An 18,850-nucleotide genomic window follows, 5' to 3' on the forward strand; every position below is an offset into this window, starting at 1 on the left:
TGATATTGTTCTAAGTGCTAAGGATACATGAATGAATAAAATAGGTAAAAATTATACTTCTGGGGGCTGGAGAGATAGCATGGAGGTAAGGCATTTGCCTTGTGTGCAGAAGGATGGTGGTTCTAATCCCGGCATCTCATATGGTCCCCCGAGCCTGCCAGGAGCGATTTCTGAGCATAGAGCCAGGAGTAACCGCTGAGCGCTGCCTGGTATAACCCAAAATCCAAAAAAAAAAAAAAAGAGAAAGAAAGAGAGAGAGAGAGAGAAAGAAAGAAAGAGAAAGGAAAGAAGGAAGAAAAGAAAAGAAAAGAAAAATCTGAAGGGGAGAGAACATTCAACCAAAGGGAAGGATTTGAATAGAGATATATTCATCGAAACCTTTACGTTGCATTGGTGGCCAGGCTACAGTTCAGGAGAGATGAGAAAATAAGCTTGGGAAATGTTAAATTTGAAATGTATGTTAGATCAAGCAGGTCTGGAGTTCAGGAAAGGCATGCAGGCTTTAGACAGTAGGACTAAAGAGCTAACTGGAGCTATTAGCAGAGTGGTAGCTTTGAAACCATGAGATTGGATGAGTTTACCAAGAGAAAATAAAGGCTGTGGGAAATACTCCAGATCAGGGAGAAAAGAGGAAATAGATGAATAGAAAAGGAGCACCTGGGGTGGGAGGAGAAAAGCAGGAGAATGTTGACAGTCACCACACATGAAAATGTTTTTAGGGGGCTGGTGAGATAACATGGAGGTAAGGCGTTTGCCTTGCATGCAGAAGGATAGTGGTTCAAATCCCGGCATCCATGTGGACGCTTGAGCCTGCCAGGGGCGATTTCAGAGCGTAGAGCCAGGAGTAACCCCTGAGCACTGCCGGGTGTGGACCCCCCCCCAAAAAAAAAACCCAAAACTTAAAAAAAAATGTTTTTAGGTGGGAAGGAAGTAATTAAAATAATTACTTACTCTTGGTAAAACCAAGAGTCTTGCCAGGTAAGGACAGGATTGACTCTGCCTTTAGCGGAGAGTATTTTCAGGGAGTAATAAGAACTAACACTTGTTTGAATGATTTTAAGAGAAAGAAGTGGAAGACAAACAATTGTTTGTTTAAAGGTTGTTTTTGTCTGTTTTGGGGTGGATTTTTTTTTTTTGAGTTTTTCTGTGAAAACAGAAAGGTGAGATGTGCTGACCCCATTAGCCAGCAAAGACAATTTCTGTCTCCTCAGTGTGTTTGGGGCTGAGGGATGTTTCCCCCAGCTGATGACTGGAAAAAAATGGATCTCAGGCAGATAACCAGAGACGATTTATTCTATTCCAATAATGCTTATATAGGACCAGAGAGTGACTGGAATACATGTAGGGCACAGAGGAAACAGTAGAAGCATAGCCAGGGGCCAATTGAGACACCAGGAGAAGAGAGCATGAATTTTGAGGCTTAGGAATGCCTCAGGAACAACACAATATTGATAGGTAGTGTCTCCTTTAATCAGAGCTCTCTGTGAGGGAGGAGGAACTGCTTGAAGTCAAGCACAGTAGTAACTTCATGGGGAGGATGGTGCCTCTCTTTGTGCTGTCCTTCCCCATCTCTAGAATAGTATCAGCCTCAAGGGGAATCTTGGGAACAATAGCTCTTTGGGGTTCCTTTTGCTAGATGGGTTCAAGAACAGTGTCACAGAGGGGATCCAACAGTGAGGTACTGAGTGTAGATTTTTTTTCTTTTTTCAATTTGGTCACCCCAACTGATGATGTTTCAGGATTACTCCTGGCTCTCTGCTCAAGGATCACTCCTGGAAGGGCTCTGGGGAGCATATGGGATGCTGGGGATCCAACCTGGATCAGCTATAGTATGCAAGGCAAGTGCCCTGTCTGCTGTATTAACACTCTGGCCCCCCCCACGTTTATTTTTTAAGATGCAGATTTCATAGCATTATTTGTGATGGCCTAGGGGAATGAATTGAGTTGGATAGAAGATAGTGTAAGGATAGTGTTTTCAAGAAGTGGGAAAGGCAGAATCTGTTATACATGCAAAGGAGATGGCTGTGTATAGAAACTCTTGCATGTTTATCAAATGAGTAAGGGAAAATGACTTTGGATGCTCGTAAACAAGCAGATGTGGAACTGGTGGGAAGTTCATTACTGATAATTGAGGGTAAAAAGGAAGCTGATGAAATTCTGGCCAGTGATAATGACTATGCAATACTAAACATCATTGTTTCTTTGCCAGGTGATTCTAGGAAGTTGAATGTTTCAGCTTCTGGTATTTTACTAAGGCAGGGGTCCTCAAATACTGCCACATCTGGCAGTGTCCAGGAGTTACTCCTGGCTCTGCACTCAGAAATTAATCCTGGCAGGCTCAGGGGACCCTCTGGGATGTATGTGGGCAAACACCCTACCTACTGTGCTATCACTCTGGCCTTCCACCTGGCTTTTTTCGACTGCTGCTTGTCCTGCTTAGCAGCCAACTTGTTCTGAGCCAAAGTGTGAATATGTGGGATGTGTACCACACTCTCTTGACACTCCTCTTTCTCTCTGTTTCTCAGCTCCTCCTCTCAGTCTTGGGCAGGGGTCCTCAGACTATGGTCCATGGGCCCACTATTGTTCATAGTGTTTTTGTTTGTTTGTTTTTTGGGTCACACTGGGCAGTGCTCAGGGGTTACTCCTGGCTCCAGGCTGAGAAATAGCTCCTGGACCATATGGGATGCTGGGATTCGAACCAATGACCTTCTGCATGAAAGGCAAATGCCTTACCTCCATGCTATCTTTCCGGCCCCCATAGTTTTTTTTTTTTTTTTTGAGGGGTTTTTTTGGAGGAGGTCCACACCCGGTGGCACCCAGCAATCACTCCTGGCAGCCTCTGGGGACCATATGGGATGCCAGGAATCAAAACAGGGTCCGTCCAATGTTGGCTGCGTGCAAGGCAAAGGCCCTACTGCTGTGCTATCTCTCCGGCCCCACAACTTAATCCTTAATCACATGTCTTTAATCTAGCCTGTGTTAGCACCCAAAATAAATTAAAAAATTTTGGGGACAGAACACTAAAATTGAAACCACTTTCTAAAATGAATTACCCTGGGCGCTTGTATAAAGGTCAGACAACAGCTTCCAATGAGCACAAGACCAAAACAGGAGGTGGCACTTGTATAATGGGTAAGGCGCATTTCTTGCACGAAGTGGATCTGTGTTTGAGCTTCAACAGTCTATGGTCCCCCAAGCACTGCCAGGAATAAATCCTGAATGCAGAGCAAGGAGTAACCTTGAAGCATCGCTGTGTGTGGGCCCCCTCCAGCCAAAAACTCATAAATTTAATTACCCTTTATACCGGTCTTTTTTAAAAAGCATCTGTTTAATATTTAATATCATAAGAGATCAGAGAGATAATACAGCTGGCAAGGCATATTTATTCTTCTTACATGACTGACCCAGATTTGATTCCCAGCACCACATATTGTACCTTGAGCATTGCCAGAAACAGTCCATAAGCAACAGAGTCAGGAGTAACCTTTGAGTGCCACCATGTGTGGCCCCAAATGAAATAAGTTACATAAATAAACTTTCAGCATTTTAACTTTCAAAACTTCTTGACCATTAACCCAACTCCATTTACAAAAGAAGAGCAGTTTCTTTTCCTCAAGAGGGCAGAGTGATAGTATAGCATGTAGGGCATTTGCCTTGCACATGGCCAATCTGGGCTCCACTCCGGGTATCCCATATGGTCCCCACAGCACAGGAATAAACCCTTAGTGCCACAAGGTGTGGCCCAATAACAAAAAATAAATAAGACTTTGTACAAAAGAGTCTATAAATCCGCCTCTGTGTTGCCAGTCTGCCTTGCAAGTGGTGGACTCGGTGTCAAACGAGGCAGAAAGAAAAGTCCCGGGTAGGTCCACCTGCCCAAGACCTGCCAGAGGTCACGGGCCCGGAACTGCCCGGGAACAGGCGTAGGAAAAAAAAAAAAGAGTCTATAAATATTGGGAGTCCAGAAATGTTGAGTAAATTGTTTGAGATATTTTTCTGTATTGTTCTGGTTCCTCCTTCTCCTCCTCCTCTTCCTTCCCCCTCCACTCATTTCCTCCTTCCTCCTCTATTCTTCCTCTCTTCCTCTCCCCCTTCATTTCGCCCCTTCTCCTCCTCCTCCCCCCACTTCCTCCCTTCTTTCCTCCTTCCTCTCTCCTTCTTCCACCTTCCTCCCTCTTCTTGTGGAAGTAATAGTTGTATTGGGTCCACCAAGACCACAGGGAGGAGAGATTAGGGAAACTTGTGTGTTGCCAGGAATGTAATTAAGAATCTCACACATGCGGGCTGAAGAGATAGCATGGAGGTAGGGCGTTTACCTTGCATGCAGAAGGATGGTGGTTTGAATACCAGCATCCCATATAGTCCCCTGAGTCTGCCAGGAGTAACCCCTGAGCGCTGCTGGGTGTGACCCAAAAACCCAAAAAGAAGGGGGGAGAAAAGACTCTTACACATGCAAGATATGTGTTCCAGGCTCTTTTTTTGCTATCTCCAAGTTCAGAGTACAGCTCATATCTCTATTCAGCAACACTAGAACAGTTTATTTTCCTACCCCTTTCTCCCATTCAGATCTACTTAATCAAGAGTTTTGTAGATCTGGAAGGATACTACAGTGAGTAGTGTGCTTGCCTGGCATACGGCTGTTTCAGTTTGATCCCAGGCACCCCATATTATCTATCCCCTAAGCTTACCAGGAGTGAGCTCCTGAGCTAAGTGAGGTAAGCCCTGAACATTGCAAGGTGAGGAGCCCCAATCAAAAATTAAATTTAGGGGCCAGAGCAGTGACGCTAGAGGTGTAAGGCATCTGCCTTGCAAGAGCTAGCGTAGGACGAACTGTGGTTCGATCTCCTGGCATCCCATATGGTCCCTCCAAGTTTCTGAGTGCATAGCCAGGAGTCACCCCTGAGCATCAACGGGTGTGTGGCCCCCAAAAAAATTAAATTTAAAAAAATGCTAAAACTGGGGCCGGAGAGATGGCATGGAGGTAAGTCGTTTGCCTTGCATGTAGAAGATTGGTGGTTCGAATCCTGGCATCCCATATGGTCCCCTGAGCCTGCCAGGAGCGATTTCTTCTTCTTTTTTTTTTTTTTTTTTTTGTTTGTTTTTGGGCCACACCCAGCGGTGCTCAGGGGTTACTCCTGGCTGTCTGCTCAGAAATAGCTCCTGGCAGGCACGGGGGACCATATGGGACACCGGGATTTGAACCAACCACCTTCGGTCCTGGATCGGCTGCTTGCAAGGCAAACGCCACTGTGCTATCTCTCCGGGCCCCAGGAGCGATTTCTGAGCGTAGAACCAGTAGTAACCTTGAGCGATGCTGGGTGTGACCCAAAAAACAAAAAACCAAAAACAAACAAACAAAAAAAAACTAAAAAAAACTAAAACAAAGAATTTTTTTTAAGAATTTTGTTTTTCTCTTTCTAATTTCCATCTCTGTGGAGAGGAAAGGACAAGACTGCTATTCCTGAAAACCACATAGTAGATGATTTTGATTTGTATCATCTCAGAAGCTTACTCAGATGCAGAATCCTCATAGCACACTCACTCACTAATCTCAAGGGAAGAGGAGAGTGACAGATCTATATCGAAGGCCCTGGGTTCAATGTGTGCTTCCAAAACAAACAGCCAAAATTGAACATCCTGACTCCTAGGATTTTATTTTGTTTTAGATTTTGTTTTTTTTTCACAGTACATTTTGTTGTTACTGGACCCCTAAACTGTTAGAAGGGAAAGTTACCGGTCTATGCTATCTTGGCTGCTCTTTATAGCTGTATCTCCCATTTTACCTTCGTTCTTAAGGAGTGGCCTGTGATTGAGAGTTGCCTGTGTGCCTTGAGAGGATTTTAGGGATGAGTTTTAGGGTTGTCCCATATTCTTTATACCTACTATCTAGCTTTCATACCAACCCAATTAGGTTGGCACTAGTATAATATCCATTTTGCAGATGAAGAAATTGAAGCTCAGAAAAACATCTAGTAATTTACCTAAGATCATACAACTAATAAATGATGGAGCAGAGATTGAAAGATTTTGTCTGTAAAGATTTGTCTTTAAAATCTATGTTCTGGGGCCGGGCGGTGGCGCTGGAGGTAAGGTGCCTGCCTTACCTGCGCTAGCCTAAGGAGACGGACCGCGGTTCGATCCCCAGGCGTCCCATATGGTCCCCCAAGCCAGGAGCGACTTCTGAGCGCATAGCCAGGAGTAACCCCTGAGCGTTACCGGGTGTGGCCCAAAAACCAAAAAAAAAAAAAAAATAAAATCTATGTTCTGTCTACTGTGTTGTCTGTGAGTAGTTTTTTTTTAAAAAATTATATCTTAGGGGCCGGGCGGTGGCGCTAAAGGTAAGGTGCCTGCCTTGCCTGCGCTAGCCTTGGACGGACCGAGGTTCGATCCCCCGGTGTCCCATATGGTCCCCCAAGCCAGGAGCAACTTCTGAGCGCATAGCCAGGAGTAACCCCGAGCGTTACTGGGTGTGGCCCAAAAACCAAAACCAAAAAAAAAAAAAAAAAAAAAAAAAAAAAAAAAAAAAAAAAAAAATTATATCTTTATTTAAACACCATAATTACAAACATGATTGTAGTGGGGTTTCAGTCATAAAAAAACACCGCCCTTCACCAGTGCAACATTCCCATCACCAATGTCCCTATCTCCTCCCCCTACCCACCTGTATTCGAGACAAGCTTTCTACTTACCTCACTCATTGACATTGTTATGATAATTCTCAGCGCAGTTATTTCTCTAACTGCACTTACCACTGTTTGTGGTGAACTTCTTATGGTGAGCCAGTCCTTCCGGCTCTCATCTCAGAATTATTTCAATAATGTCTTTTCTTTTTTTTGTCTTTTGTTTTTTTTGGGTCACACCCTGCCACATCAGAGGTTACTCCTGGCTCCAGGCTCAGAAATCACTCCTGGCAGGCATGGGGTACCATATGGAATGCCGGGACTCGAACCAATGACCTTCTGCATGAAAGTCAAACGTCTTACCTCCATGCTATCTCTCTGGCCCCATCTTTTATTTTTCTTAAAACCCATAGATGAGTGAGACTACTTTCTGTTCTGTGAGTAGTTATATATTTTTCCTATAATTTATTTTATATTATCAATTTAAAAATATAAAAATAGGGGCCAGTAAGGTGGCACTAGAGGTAAGGTGTCTGCCTTGCAAGCGCTAGCCAAGGAAGGACTGAGGTTCGATCCCCCGGCATCCCATATGGTCCCCCCAAGCCAGGGGCAATTTCTGGGCGTTTAGCCAGGAGTAACCCCTGAGCATCAAACAGGTATGGCCCAAAACACCCCCCCAAAAAATATATATATATGTATGTATCTCTATATATAGATATATATAGACTTTAATTTTAGAATAGAACAGTTTTCATATACTCCATATTCAGTTTTCTGTATTAGCATCTTGTTTTAGTATAGTTCTTTTATGACAATTTATGAACCTATATTGATAACTAAAGTTCATGCTTTATTCAGATTTCCCTTTAAAAAAAAAACAACTAATATCCTCCTTAGGATATTCCAAGATCTATTCCGAGATCCCAAGCAGGGCACATTATGTTTAGTCTTTATGTCTCAGATTTCTTTGATGACTGTGACAATTTCTGACTTTTGATGAGCTCAACAATTTTGAGGAGTACTGTCAGGTATTTTGTGGACTATTCAGTTTAGGTTTGCTGATATTTTTCTTACAAGACATGAATTTTTTGGTTTAATGGGTGGTTAGATAGAGGTTGATTCATTATATACAGTAGTCTCTTGGATCAAGGATATGGAAATTAAATCAACACTTCTGTATACATTGATGGTGTACTGGTTAGGAGTTGGGAATGATCTTAAATGAGCTTAGTTATCTTTGAGTTTCCAAAACATGCAAAGTTACTACATTTATTCATTTGTTTATTCAGTTTTATGTCTCTATCTATCTATCTATCTATCTATCTATCTATCTATCTATCTATCTATCTATCCATCCATCCATCCATCCATCCATCCATCCATCCATCCATATAGGTTTTTGGGTCACACCCAGTGGCGCTCAGGATTTACTCCTGGTTCTGCACCATCCATCCATCCATATAGGTTTTTGGGTCACACCCAGTGGCGCTCAGGATTTACTCCTGGTTCTGCACTCAGAAATCGCTCCTGGCAGATTTGATTCTGTGGATCAAATCCTGTCTCTCTTGGTCAGCCGCATGCAAGGCATATGCCCTACCACTGTGCCATGGCTCAAGCTCCTCCATTAATTTTTTTATTAATGCTATTCTAGTTGCTACAGATGTGTATATGAATAAGGATCAGCAAAGACATGTAATTAAACAAAAAATAGTATTAAGAACTAAATAACTGGTGATGAAAGATACTATATGGGAGTGTGTAGAATAAATTATGCGATACATGGGAAAAGATTTGGATGGCTAGGGTCCAGAGAGATAGCATGGAGGTAAGGCATTTGCCTTTCATGCAGAAGGTCTTTGGTTCAAATCCCGGGATCCCATATGGTCCTCCGTGCCTGCAGGAGTGATTTCTGAGCATGGAGCCAGGAGTAACTCCTGAGTACTGCCAGGTGTGACCCCCCCAAAAAAAAAATTGGATGGCTAGACCTAGTGGACAAAGTAACAAAGAAATGATTTGGGATACAAAAAAAGAAAGGAAGGAAGGAAGGAAGGAAGGGAGGGAGGGAGGGAGGGAGGGAGGGAGGGAGGAAGGAAGGAAGGAAGGAAGGGAGGGAGGGAGGGAGGGAGGAAGGAAGGAAGGAAGGAAGAGAGAAAGAGAGAAAGAAGGAAATGATTTGGGATTTATACAGAATTTGTTATTGGGGGCCCAGAGAGATATCACAGCGGTGTTTGCCTTGCAAGCAGCTGATTTAGGACCAAAGGTGGTTGGTTCAAATCCTGGCGTCCCATATGGTCCCTCATGCCTGCCAGGAGCTATTTCTGAGCAGACAGCCAGGAGTAACCCCTTAGCAACGCTGGGTGTAGCCCAAAAACAAAAAAGAAAAAAGAATTTGTTATTGGGAAGGGCATTTACCTTGCAAGCAGCTGACCCAGGTTCGATCCCAGACATTACTTGTATGTAGAAGTCTCTACGAGAATGGCATAGATGTTACTTAAATGACTATTATAAGTTGTTTGTTTGTTTTTTGTTTTTTTTCAGCCACACCCATTTGATGCTCAGGGGTTACTGCTGCCTAAGCATTCAGAAATTGCCCCTGGCTTGGGGGGACTATATGGGATGCGGGGGGATCGAACCGCAGTCCTTCCTTGGCTAGCGCTTGCAAGGCAGACACCTTACCTCTAGCGCCACCTCACCAGCCCCAAGGTGTTTTTTTTTTTTTTTTGGCTTTTTGACCACACCTGATAATGCTTACTCCTTGCTGCTCAGAGACCATATGTGGTGCCAGGGATCAAAGTTGGGCCACCTGTATATAAGGCGAGCACTTTTTAATCTCTATGCCACTTCTCAAGACAGAAAAAGGTCTTTGTTATATTAGCTCCTTTTCCAATCTTAGACTTCCCTTCCCACACAGCAATGCTTAGGTTAGGGTTTATTCCTGGCTCTGTACTCAGGGATTATTCCTAATGTGCTGGGGATACATTGTCAGGATTGTACCCACTGGCCATGTGCAATCACTTCTGCCCTAACTACTGCCCTTCCTCTCTTTCCCTTCTCTTCCTATTACTGTTTTGTTTCTGCTTTTAGGCTACACCCAGTGGTTCTCGGGTTGGTTACCTCTGGTTCTGTGCTCAGGGATCACTCTTGGCAGTGCATGAGCAGAGCAGCAATATGCAGTGCTGGGGTTAAAACTAGGGTCAGCTGTGTACAAGGTGAATCTCTGGGATCTCTGTCCTATCTCTCCAGCCCACACCCCAGTCCCTTCTATCATATCATCGTGTGGGGGGCGGCTCCTCCTTTAAAGTTGATTTTCTTTGTGTCCTCTGACCTTTTATAATCTGAGTGCAGTCTGGATCTGTTGGTTTCCAGAGATGTTAATGAGAGCAGAACCAGTGGTTCACCTAGGAAAGGAAGGAATCCTTTGTCTATTAGCAAGTTCTGATCCAGATCTTTTCCTTCTTTTTTTATTTATTTATTTATTTTTGGTCTTTGGGTCACACCTGGCAGCAGCACTCAGGGTTACTCCTGACAGGCTCGGGGAACCATATTGGATACCAGGGATCCAATCAGGGTCTGTGATAGGTTGGCCGCATGCAAGGCTGTGCTGTTGCCCTGTCCCTCCCCCTCTTATCTGCCATTCCCTCTTCTCTCTTTTTTTTTTTTTGGGGGGGGGGTCACACCCAGCAGTGCTCAGGGTTACTCCTGGCACTACACTCAGAAAATTGTACCTGGCAGGCTCGGGGGACCATATGGGATGCTGGGATTCAAACCATCGTCCTTCTGCATGCGAGGCAAATGCCTTACTTCCATGCTATCTCTCTGCCCCTTTCCCAGAACTCAGTCAAAAGACTACTTGAGGGCCTGGAGAGAGAACACAGCAGCGTTTGCCTTGCAAGCAGCCGATCCAGGACCAAAGGTGATTGGTTCAAATCCCGGTGTCCCATATGGTCCCCGTGCCTGCCAGGAGCTATTTCTGAGCAGACAGCCAGGAGTAACCCCTGAGCGCTGCCGGGTGTGGCCCAAAAACCAAGAAAAAAAAAAAGACTACTTGAAATGTCAAGAAAACAATTACGAGTTTTCAAACGGTTTCTTTTTATCTAATAAAAGCTGTACTACATTCATCAAGTAGTCTTACACATATCTGTTTAAAATTAAAAGTAGTGGGGCCAGAGAGATAGTACAGCAGTAGGGTGTTTGCTTCTTGCAAGCAGCCAATTCAGAATGGATGATGGTTTGAATCCTGGCATCCCATATGGTCCCCTGAACATGCCAGGAGCTATTTCTGAACACAGAGTCAGGAGTAACTCCTTAGCACCACTGAGTGTGACCCAAACAAACAAACAAGCAAACAAAGAATTAAAAGTAGTGACTATATGGGCCAAAGCAATAGCACAGCGGTAGGGTGTTTGCCTTGCAAGCAGCCGATCCAGGACAGACCTCAGTTCAATCCCTGGCGTCTCATATGGTCCCTTAAGCCATGAGTGCATAGCCAGGAATAAACCCTGAGCTTCACTGGGTATAGCCCCCCCCCAAAAAAAAAAAAAAAACGTAGTGACTATAGGGTTCTTGTGGGGACAGGGTCGTGCCACACCTAGCCATGCTCAATATTAAGTCTGTCTATGCTCAGGAATGATTCCTGGTGGTGCTCAGGAGACACATTGGAGTACTGGGATCGAACCGCAGGTTGGCCACATACAGGACAGACACACCTTAACCCCTGTACTATCTATCAGCCCCATGAATTTTTTTCCGATTTTTAAAAAAATTACGTTCTGTCTAAACACTAGTTTACAAAGTGTGTTCATAATACAGGTTTTTTCCTTCACAAAGTTGTACATTTCAATCATACAGTGTATAATACCTTCACCAGTGCACTTTTCTCACCACCAATGTCCCTAGTTTCCCTCCTGACCTCCATGCCTCTTTTTGTGGCCTGCTGTTTTTTCTCTGATTTTCTGACTCTCTCTCTCTTTTTTTTTTTTTTTTTTGGTTTTTAGGCATATGGTTTGCAATATTCCTGAAGGCGTACTGCATAGTATTCCCACTGAGTAGATGTACACAGTTTTTAATTCACTCACCTGTTCTTGGGGATTTGGGTTGTTTCTAGATTCTGGCTATTGTGAATAGTGTTTCAATGAACATAGGAATGCAAAGAGCTTTTCTGTATTAAGTTTTTGGACCCCCTCGGATATATTCCTAGGAGTGGTACTGCTGGGGTCACCTGAAAGCTCAATTTCTAGTTTTTTTGAGGAATGTTTGTATTGTTTCCCAAAAGCCTGGACTAGTTGACAAGGGAATTTGTTGTTGTTGCTGCTGCCAACATTGCTACATCTTGCTGTACACCAGGGCTTATTCCTGGCTCTGTATTCAGGGGGTCAGTCCTCACTGGGGCTCAGGGAACCATATGGATTGCTTCGGATTGAATCCCAGTATGACCCAGTACAAGGAAGTGCCCCTACCTTGCTATACGATCTCTCCAGCCCCACCTTTTGATTCACCTGTAAAATTCTCATGCTCATTACAAAATTCCAAGTTGTTTTGAGTATTTTATAATTGACTCAAGGAGCAATGATGTTTTTTTTTTGTTGTTGTTTTGGGTCTACTCACAGTGTGCTTGAGAGTTATTCTTGGCTTGGTGCTAAGTACTTAAATGCTTGGTGGTTCTTTTGTCGGGGTCACTATGCAGTGGCAATGCCAGGTTTTAAATCTGGGACTCCCACATGCAAATCTTCTGCTCCAGCTCCTTTAGCCATCTTCTGGCCAAGAGTGATTCCTGAGTGCAGAGCCAGGAGTAAACCCTTGAGCATCACTGGGTGTAACCCAAAAAGAAAAAAAGAAAAAGAAAATATTTTCCTCATTAGAAAAGAAATCAGGGGGCCGGAGAGATAGCATGGAGGTAAGGCATTTGCCTTTCATGCAGAAGATCATTGGTTCGAATCCCAGCATCCCATATTATCCCCTGAGTCTGCCAGGAGCCATTTCTGAGCATAGAGCCAGGAGTAACCCCTAAGCGCTGCCGGGTTGACCCCAAAAAACCAAAAAAAAAGAAAAGAAAAGAGGAAAAAGAAAACAGTCTGTTTCAAGTAGAATCCAAGTGGTTCTTAATTAGAATTTGGAGACCCATTTTGGATTTTCCCCCCCTAATGCCTGAGTTTTTTCTTTTTGTTTATTTATTTGTTTGTTTTGTTTTTGGTCACATCAGGCAGTGCTCAGGGGTTACTCCTGGCTCTAGGCTCAGAAATCGCTTCCGGAAGGCTCAGGGGACTATATGGGATGCTGGGATTCGAACCACTCACCTGTCCTGCATGCAAGGCAAATGCCCTATCTCCATGCTATCTCTTCAGCCCCAGAGCTTTATTCTTATAATACGAAGCATTTCTGTTGTTGAGATCCATTCCCCAGCTCCTTGAAACAATTTTGAATAACTATTTTTCTTTAAGGTGTTTTTAGTTCAAGATAGACTTTATATTCATAAAGTGAGGGGTTAGAGATAGCACAGCAGTAGGGTGTTTTTTGCCTTGCAAGCAGCAAACCCAGGACCAACGGTGGTTTGAATCCCAGCATTCATATGGTCCCCCCGTGCCTGCAAGGAACGATTTCTGAGCACAGGGCCAAGAGTAAACCCCTGAGCATAACCAGGTGTAACCCTCCCCTCAAAAAGTGTGATTTATGAGATTTTCGGATTTTTTTTTCTTCAGATTTTTTGCTTTCTTTTTTCAAAATTTTCAGATTTCTTTTTGATTCTACATTTTCCAACCATAGGTCTATGAAATATGCTTTTCTTGTTTCTAATACAAAATAGTATTTAAAAAATTAAACCAGATCAAAAAAATTAAATTTTAACTCCAGCTGTTTTTCTTTCCAAGGTCTTTGGTTCTCCTGAGTCTAGAAGTGCCAGCCTGTCCTCCTTTGCTCCTTAAGGGCTCTTCTGATTCAGATGTTAATGTAGTATTCTGGGATAATGTCTCTCCAAATTATTCTTCTCCCGACCTCTGAACTCTCCCCTTTCAAAGCCAGTCACTTCACACACTACCATAATGACAGCTCTATCTAGCCGAATGGCTTGGTCAGTTTCCCAAGACCCAGCATGGATCCTATCAGCAAAATGATCACACCCCACCCCACCCACCTGTACGCCACACCAGCTCAAAGCTCCCCCACTATCAAGAAAAAGTACCCACCACAAAAGAAACTATGAAGTGGGTTTGTTGGTTGACCTGGTCTATCTGATGGAATTTTGCCCTCAAGGCTAGTTTTGTATGGGAAGGACCTGCACGGTGCTACTGTTCCTGCCTTTCTATGGACTTGAGAAAGTGAGTGCCTGTGAAGAAGTTGATCTGGGAAGATAGAATGTCATGAAAACTCTGTGCCGTCAATTCAATTTCTGTAATGTCCCACTTGCATCATTACGTACAAAATAAGATTAGTCGAAACATCTAAGAATTTTCTTTTTACTAATTTTGTTGCCAGTTCAGCAATTTAGATCATGTCCCTTTAAAAAGTAATCACGCACCAAAATATGATAGAATTCCGTGAGCTAACTAGAGAGTTTGTTCAATGATTTTCTGCTGGAATCATTGGCACACTAATAATTTTCCTGGTTAAATTTTCCCTTTCATGTTTTATTTATTTAAAATTATTTGTTATTATAATACCATGAAACCAAACTTCTTAAAAAATTGTTTTACTTAAAACCATTGTTATTTACAAAGTTATACATAGTTGGGTTTTTATACATACAATGTTTCAGGATCAATCCCACCACCAGTATCAATCTTCCATCTCCAGTGTTCCCAGAGTCCATCCCACGCCACTATCACCCCACATCCCATCCTATCATCAGAACAGACCCATTTGGGGGGGGGAGTCACCACCCAGAGGTGCTCAGGAGTTACCCCTGGCTCTGTGCTCAGAAATCACTCCTGGCAGGCTCGGTGGACCATCTGGGATACTGGGATTTGAAACCACTGTCCTTCTGCATGCAAAGCAAATGCCTTACTCCATGCTATCTCTCCGGCCTCATACAGACCCCATTTTTTAATCTTGGGTGGTTGTAGTTGCATCTCTTGATTTCATTTTTATTGACTCTGGCTTGGACATTTTTATTCTGCCCTTTCTTAAAACCACCAAATGCACTTGAAACCCCTTGGTCCCCTGTCCCTTGTCATTATTTTTCTTTCCCCTCCATTCAATTTATTTTCTTTGCCTCATTTATACTCTGGAGCCTGAAGATTTACCCTTTTTTTTTTTTTTTTCCAGTTTTTCAGTCATTAAAATGATCCAGTAGCCAATCCCACCACTAAGGTAACTTCCCTCACCAGTCCTTAGTTTCCCACCCACCATCCCGGCCCTCCTTGCAAACACAAGTAAATTTACTTAATATTGTTTGTTTCCACACAAAGGCAAATTGAATTATCAAAACTTAGGTCAATAAGAGTCCATTTGTGTGGGCGGGCAGGTGTGGCGCTAAAAGGTAAGGTGCCATGCCTTGCCTGCGCTTGCCTTGGACGGACGCGGTTTCGATCCCCGGTGTCACCATATGGTCCCCCAAGCCAGGAGCAACTTCTGAGCACATAGCCAGGAGTAACCCCTGAGCGTCACCGGGTGTGGCCAAAAAACCAAAAAAAAAAAAAAAAAAGAGTCCATTTGTGGTAAATTGTTAGATTTTCTCAGTGGTGTTACTGAAGTCATTATCTGAGGATCTATTGTGTTGAGTATGCTAGTTGAGCCTTCTGTGTTACTGACTAAGCTCATTGAACTTGGTGGTCTTTTTATTTGGGTGGGTTGGTTTTTGGGCCACACACAGCGGCACTCAAGGCTTACTCCTGGCTCTACATTCAGAAATTGCTCCTGACAGGCTCAAGGGACCATATGGGATGCCGGGGATCAAATCCGGGTTTGTCCCAGGTTGGCTTTGTGCAAAGCAAACAACCTACCACTGTGGTCACTCCAGCTCTATAAAGTAAGTTTTTTTTTTTTTTTTTTTTTTTTTGGAGGGAGGGGGGCCCACACCTGTCCGGTGCTCAGGGGTTACTTCTGGCTCTTTGTTCAGAAATCGCTCCTGGGCAGACACAAGGGACCATGTGGGATGCCAGGATTCGAACCAACATCAGTCCTGGGTTGGCTGCTTTCCAAAGCAAACGCCCTACTGCTGTGCTATCTCTCCAGCCCCCCCAAAAAAAGTTTTTTTGTTTGTATTTTGGGGGACCACACCCGGGTGACGTTCAGGGTTTTTTCCTGCTGTGTGCTCAGAAATCTCTCCTGGCTTGACAGACCATATGGGACGCTGGGGATCGAACCAAGATCTATCCTGGATCAGCCATGTGCAAGGCAAATGACCTACCACAGTGCTACCACTCCCAGCCCCCCCAAATAAAAGTTTTATATAATGTAGGTACAGGGAAAAGTGGTTAGAGTTGCTGTTAAAAAAATAAACTTAGAAGTGAGATTGGCCGCATACCCTTTTGATATATTGAAACATTGCTTACCAGGATTACCCAAAGATTCATTCTTTAACTTTCTACAACATGATTCTCAGAGTCTAGTTCCCCGACATCAAGATAACTTGGGAACTTGTTAGAAGTGCAACTTCACAGAAATACCCCATACACTCTAGTAACTTGGAAACTCAGAATTGGAGCCTCATAATGTGTGGTAACAAGTTCTCTAGCTATTTCTCATGTATCTAAAATTTGAAAATTATAGTTCTAGGAGAATAATAACTGTTTATAACACCGTAGTAAAAAAACTAACAATATTAATTACTAATAGCAATAGTATGGAAATGTAAAAATAATTTCTAATCAGACATAAAATATAGGTATTCCTCCTTAAAATAGGTGTTTGTTGGGCTGGAGAGATAGCATGGAGGTAAGGCATTTGCCTTTCATGCAGGAGGTCATCGGTTCGAATCCCGGCGTCCCCATATGGTCCCCCGTGCCTGCCAGGAGCAATTTCTGAGCCTGGAATAACCCCTGAGCACTGCCAGGTGTGACCCAAAAACCACAAAAATAAAATTAAAACTAGGTGCTTGCTTTATCTTGAATCAGTTGTGTTCTCCTTTTCCCTGGGTTCTCTGTGATAGGAAATCAGAATTGTTGGAATGGCATAAAAAAACAAACTAGGAATTTTGAAAATTACTTCACTCTTTATCTATCTATAGTAAAAGTGTAAACATGAATGCACTTGTAATTCTGTCACTGTCTTTCACATGTGAAATTTCTAATTTCATAGAGACCTTGGGAAATATCTGAACCAATTAGCAACATTAAGGAATGTTAATTCTGCGTGTATGGGATCCTGTCTGATTATCCATTTTCCCAAAGCTGTCCTTTGGCTCATGCCTTGTTTTGAAATTTGTTCCAGTGATCATATCTATTATGTAATTAGGTGGCCTTTGGTGTTTTTGGGTACTGAAATATATGAAGATAGTAACTGAGTCAGGGGAATATGTTTGAGTACTTATGTCCAGCTGTAATTGGTAAGTTGATAGTTCTGTGGGTAGAAACTTGCCTTGCAAGTGGCGACCCAGATTCAGTTGTGCAGCATGCCTGAACCCTGAGCCCTACAGAAACTATGTAGAACGAGGAATCAAACAAGGCTTCATGCATTTGAGGCAGTGCTACCACTTAAGCTATATCCCCAGGCCTCTCTTATTTATTTACTACTGTTACATTTGTTGACGTGAGTACTAGGGATCAAACTTAGGAGGCAGGGCTGACACTATGTCATATTCTCGAGCCATTCTGATTCCTAAAATGTATCCTAAATTATAACACACTGCCACATTTTATTTTATGGGCCATAGAAATTTTGACATACCAATGTCTTGACCTCTCATTACCAAACTGTCTAGAAGTAATATGTTGAATTCTTTTTGTTGTTTGTTTTGGAGAGAAGACACACACCTAGTGGTGCTCAGGACTTACTCCTGGCTGTATGCTCAGGGCAAAGCCTGCTGGAAGTCAAGGGACTATATGGAATACCTTAACCCACAGTTAGTTTTCTTTTTTCCCAAAACCACTATTTTTGATTACCTTTGGCGGGCACTATTTCTGTTTCATATTACAGATATGGAAAACTGAGACAGAAGAGATGTGGTAACCGGGCCTGAGTTTCACGGCTTATTATTTGGCAGGGCTAGAATCTCACCCCTTGCAGATTGGCTTCAGAACCTGTCGTCTTTTTGGTGGGTGGTGACTTTTGGTGAGCACTCTGACTATGCAGGCGTTTTGGGGTATGATGCAACTCTCAGCTTCATGCTTGGGGTCTATTCCTGGCAGTGCTCAGGGTACCTACCATGTAGTATCAGGGATCAAACCCAGGTACTCCTGCACACACAAAAGCCTATTGTGCTATTTCTCTGCAAAGCTTTTGAAAATGACTTCCCTTGGAGCCGGAGAGATAGCATGGAGGTAAGGTGTTTGCCTTGCATGCAAAAGGACATCAGTTCAAATCCGGACATCCCATATGGTCCCCCAAGCCTGCCAGGGGCGATTTCTGAGCATAGAGCCACCCCTGAGCACTGCCGGGTGTGACCCAAAAACAAAAACAACAAAACAAAATGACTTACCTTAACCTTTGGTAGAAGGGGGAGGCAATGCTGTCTGTTTAAATTGGAGCAGTTTATGGAGCTGGAGAGATAGTATATCATGTAAGAGCACTTGTGTCTGCACACACAGCTGACCTGGGTTCAATCCCTACATCCTGAATCATCCTCTGACCTGCTCCTCCTCCCCTCCACCTTCATCTCCTCCTCCTATCTCTAGTGATCCCTGAGCAGAGAGCCAAGAATAAATCTGAGCACTGCTAGGTGTAGCAAACACCAAATAATTGAAAGATTTAAAAAAAACAAACACATAAGATTAGTATTCCTAGTACTTACTCATGCCTAAATATTCAGGTCTTAGAATGACCTCCTTTTAACTAGACTTTATTCTGATCTTGAGAAAACTAAATGTAGCATGTGGAATTCAGGATTGGGAGCAAATAACATTGTTATTTCAGAGACAAGCAGCTGTGTAAATAATAGTTCCTATGGGATATTTGTTATTCTGTCATTTTCTGTACTTGTAAAATATGGTCAGCATAACTCAAGGTCCCCAAATAGGGACTCTAGTTGTAACTTTTGGTATAAGATTCATAGTTTCATTGAAATACCTTATATTAAGCCTTCAAAACAAAACAAATGCATCCCACTTTTGCTAGGGAGGCCATAGCTAAGCACCTGGAGA

At 43.2% G+C, this 18,850-nt stretch overlaps 1 protein-coding gene and 1 non-coding gene across 2 annotated transcripts in view; both read left to right on the forward strand.

Moving 5' to 3' along the window:
• Window positions 1-18,850, forward strand: part of FBXO42 (F-box protein 42) — a 56,554-nt gene that overhangs the window by 26,505 nt on the left and 11,199 nt on the right.
• LOC126007720 (small nucleolar RNA SNORA13) lies at window positions 3,791-3,923 on the forward strand. The gene has a single exon (XR_007495212.1). It is a non-coding gene; the product is annotated as a small nucleolar RNA SNORA13 (small nucleolar RNA).

The sequence above is a fragment of the Suncus etruscus genome, chromosome 4 (genome assembly GCF_024139225.1).
Source record: "Suncus etruscus isolate mSunEtr1 chromosome 4, mSunEtr1.pri.cur, whole genome shotgun sequence".
NCBI classification, from domain to species: domain Eukaryota; kingdom Metazoa; phylum Chordata; class Mammalia; order Eulipotyphla; family Soricidae; genus Suncus; species Suncus etruscus.